General features: G+C 44.1%; 1 long non-coding RNA gene across 1 annotated transcript; it reads right to left on the bottom strand.

The window, feature by feature from the left end:
* Positions 1–1,605: 1,605 nt before the first annotated feature.
* On the bottom strand, positions 1,606–3,965 carry LOC147980514 (uncharacterized). Its single transcript, XR_015619392.1, has 2 exons — positions 1,785–3,965; positions 1,606–1,677 (listed from the first exon to the last, which is right to left on the bottom strand). It is a non-coding gene; the product is annotated as an uncharacterized LOC147980514 (long non-coding RNA).
* Positions 3,966–4,575: the final 610 nt, after the last annotated feature.

The following is a 4,575-nucleotide window of genomic DNA, read 5'->3' as shown; positions in this document are numbered from 1 at the left end:
GTACACCCTACACATGCAAGTATCAGAGTTGAGCAGCGGAATGTAATGGCATTGCATATGAACGTAAAGGAGGGGTCAGAGAAATCAAACATAATGAAGACATGGTGATTTTTGTCGTGGTTCCGATAGGTGGTGTTATCGTACGTCCACATTGATGGAGACTTCAACCCACGGAGGGTAACTATTGCGTGAGTCCACGGAAGCCTCCACCCACAAAGGGTCCACGAAGAAGGAACCTTGTCTATTCCATCATGGCTTATGCCCATGAAGGACTAGCCTCACTCAGGTAGATCTTCACGAAGTAGGCGATCTCCTTGCCCTTACAAACTCCTTGGTTCATCTCCACAATCTCTTGAGGCTCCCAAATGACACATAACCAGTCTAGGAGACACCACTCTCCAAAAGGTAATAGAAGGTATTATTGATGATGAACTCCTTGCTCTTGTGCTTCAAATGATAGTATCCCCAACACTCAAACACTCTCTCACATATTTGTCTTTGGTAGAAGAGAGGATTGAATGGAAAGCAACTTGGGAAAGGCTAGAGATCAAGGTTCAAATGGTTGGATTGGAATATATTGATCTCAACACATGAGTAGGTAGTTCTCTCTCAGAAAATGAGTAATGGAAGTAGTGGTTCGCTCTGATGGAGAGAGAGAGTGGGTGATGGTGGAGGGGTATAAATAGGCAACACCAAAAATCCAACCATTACAAGTATTTGACACAACTCGATGACACCGACATGGAAATCTTGGTGAGACCAACTAGTGCAAAAGACTTGACCGTTAGGCTTTTCAGTGAGACCAAACAGAATGACTCGGTGTGACTGAAGTGCAACGGCTAGGGAAAGACCTCATTTCGGAAATTTCGATCGATTCATCTTGGTGATTCGGAAATGAAGTGACTTCATCACAGAAACTTGCTCAGGCCATCTCGGTGAGACCGAGATCCATAATTTCAGGCAACTTCTGATATCAAGCTTTCAAATACACAAAAACATGAACTTCTGATATGATTTCAGGCAACTATATGAGTTTTTAGGAGCAACTTCTGATATGATTTCATGCAACTCCACTATAATTTTCTGATATCAACTTCTGCTATGATCTTACAAAACACAAAAAACATCAACTTCTAATATGATTTCAGGCAAACCTATGAGTTTTTATGATCAACTTTACTTGAGTCCATGCTACAAAGATGTAAAATCCAAAAATGAAAAAAAATTCTTCCTTGTGAACTATAAACACACACAATGAGCTTGGTTTTCCAACCTGTGCAAAAAATTTACCACTAGCACCATACACTATTTAGGCAACAATGCACTGTATATAATAGGTAACTTAGATGTTAAAAAAGGCCAACTGACAGATACTGCTCAATAATATCTTGTGGGGGCTATTATAGTTTGTACGTACACACTAGGGTGGTTTGTATATGCACCTAAAACATATTTCAAAAAACAAACAAAGTGTAAGAACAGATGGATCCTAAGTATGTGTCGCAGGCCATAAAAATTTAGGCAACAACACCCAGAAGGATTATAGGCAAATTATGTTTTAAAAGAAAGAAACTAGCAACACATGGAGCATACCATGTCTTGCTCATCCAAACGGTTTGATTCGTTGAACCTGTTATGCAGCTCCTTCACATCGAAAACAAGTTTTTGAAGCCAAGTCTATGAAAATAGGCAGAAGGAGATGATAAAGAAACAACTTCAGTGCCAAACAAAAGAAACAAAATGAAAAGCTAATTGAATAAAAACTTTGGGTTTTATTTTCTTACCGAAGACCTAACAGGCATGATTATTTTCTTGGACCCCACTTGTCTGTTGTACATGATTGCATCAATCCCTAACTCAAAGACATGTGTCTTCATCCATCCGGCCTTCTTCATTGATTGAGCAAGCTCCTTGATTGTGAAAAAGTAGCCACGATAGTTTATGATGTGCGGCATGTATAACAAAGAAAGGATCTGTTGAGAAAATAACAAGAAGAAAGATCATTGGATGGGAAGAAAAACATAAAAAGTGTCTATTGGAAGAAACACACACATTGCATCATCACCCCTGCAACGTCCTTGTTGTCCCTCCTCCTCCAAGCAACAGAACCATTGCGTACACTCTGTTTATTTCTGTGTTCCATGTGAAATCCTTCCTCATGTATACATTCACATATGGTGACCTTTGTCATGGTGGAGCTTGCAATATCCTCCTCTCGCGCTTCTTAGGAACAGGCTCGCCCGAGCTGCTGGCAACACCTTTGCCCGACTCCCCCTCATCACTTATTTTTGCATCTTCGGTTGGTGTACTAAATCCGACAGGTGACATGTGACCCACGCTCTGTGCTGCAACACTTTTCACTGCACCCTCAACGAATTCATCGAAATCCATGTTGCCCCAATCAATTCCCCACTCATTGTCGCTGGTGGTAGGTGTGTTTGCCACCCCCTTATCCTTTGTTGCCTTGCCCTCCTCACCTGTTATTCCTATTGGTTCATCTATCCCAATATCAAAAGGCGGAGCTGGACAATAATCATCCAAAACAACACTTCCAGACTTTGATCTTTGCAGCAATATTGGTTCTTCGCTTGAATCAAATGCTCCTTTGTTTGTTGAGAGATTAATGGCAGGTGATGTCCGTATTACAGGTATGGTGCCAACAGATTTACTCCTCGCGAGCAGTGGCGTCGAAGCTAGGCTGGCGCACTTTTCGAGCAACTCGTTGATGCCCCTAATATCATCAAATGATATTTCTTTCCGCTTTGAGGAGCACGCTTGCTTGGTGGGAACTACCGGAGGCTTATCTGTTGATTCCTGTGTTGTTCCTTCAACAATTGCTTGCTCCAGCTCAGGAGTGGCTTCCTCTAGCACAATAGTTGCTTCCACACTTTGCTTGGGAGGGGCTGCTGCCTGCATACTCACTCTGCTTGCCTAAGTTTTCTGTTGAATTGCTTCCAAGGTAGCAGCAGTTGCTCTGTTTTTATTCTTTGCTGATTCAGAAGTTGCCTGATTGTTTTGCTCAGCTACTTCCATCATATGAGCAGTTTCTCTATTTTGCTTCTTTGCTGCTTTTTTCTACTAAACTTTGGTTTTTGATGGTGATGTGACTTTTTGACTTGCCACTTCATCTGTCGGCCTTAGAGCTGTCGCAGCTTGCTGACTGGTTGTCATAGTTACAATACTTTGACCTGCCACAACCTCGCTTTCTTTCAGGGACATAACGGCTGCCTTTGCTGCCTTGTGGCACACTTTCTCAACCTTCCTCACAACTCCCCCTCCATCTTCTCCTGCAGGCCGTGTTTCCCTATTTTTCGGACCAATACTTGGTGGTTCCAGGACATCTCCAATCATCTCAAGGCACAAATCCATCCCAGAGAATTTTTCCTCAGTTGGCATCACGAGCACAGGAAAAAGATGGATATCTCGGGTCTCAGGGATGACCCGCTTCTGACCGTACTGCGACTCTCCAATTCTCACCACAACTGCAGCTGAAATAACAGGCCCGCTCTGTACCTCAAACAACTCCTTCCGCAAGTCCATCTAAACGAAGCTGCTTTGAAAAAAACTACCAGCGCTTTGGATATTTCCTTGTGTGCTCTCAACAGACATTGTTTGCTCTGGTTGTTGTTGTTCCTTGCCAGTACGCTTGAGTTTCTCCATGGTCTTATTTAGCGGCACCTCATCGTCATCACTGCCCCCGTGCCACCCCGGATTTCATGCACCTCCCTCGTCATGATAGCCGCTGCCACTAGGCTGGTCGGTGCTAGTGTTGCCGCACGTGTCGCCATCATCCTTATCTTCATCCCCCTTCTTCCCTCCCCACCATCTTCCTCCACCTCAACACCTTCATCCTCTCTATCTTCCTCCTCCTCTTTTTTCTCTTCTTCATTATTTTCATCGTCCTCTTTCTCCTCTGCTTTCCCCTCTTTCTTTTCTACTTAATTCCCTTTTTCATTGCCCTCCCACATTTCTCTTCTTGTCTTTGTTCTCTTCATCCTCCTCTTCCTCTTCATCCTCCTCATCCTTGTGATGCTCTTCCTCTTCATCATCCTCCTCATCATCCCCTTCATCCTCTTCACCACCATGTTAACCAACAACAGACCGCTGCGAGTTGTCAACGTCCATGCACTGTGAATCATGATCACCAGTTTCTGTTGCTAGTGGTGGGCTGCTGTATGAGGGAACATCATCATCATAGTCATCGTCATCATCATAATCATCATTGTTTCCCCCTCCTCATCCGAACTCTCCTCTTCGGGACTGTCCTCATCTTTCCCTTCATCCTCCTCCTCCTCCTCCTCTTCTTCGTCTTCTTCTTCTTCTAAAGATTCAAATTCTTCCTCATCCGATTCCTCCTCCTCGTCATCGGACACTAAAAGTGTCTCCCCACACCGAGTGCTCCTGCCCCTTCTTTTCTTCTTCTTTGCAACCTTCTGCTGTTCTGGACGTGCCGCTGCCCTTATCTTCCTTTCCCCGCTCACTGATTTACGTGCTCTTGCGACCCTTGAAACACTTGTGGCTGCCGGTTCATCCTCCTCCTCGTCCAACTTGCCCACACCTTGAACAAACCTTCCC

Source organism: Triticum urartu, chromosome 3A (assembly GCF_056163025.1).
Source record: "Triticum urartu cultivar PI428250 chromosome 3A, HENAU_Tu73, whole genome shotgun sequence".
Classification (NCBI taxonomy): Eukaryota; Viridiplantae; Streptophyta; class Magnoliopsida; order Poales; family Poaceae; genus Triticum; species Triticum urartu.
This window is presented reverse-complemented; position numbering and strand designations above follow the sequence as displayed.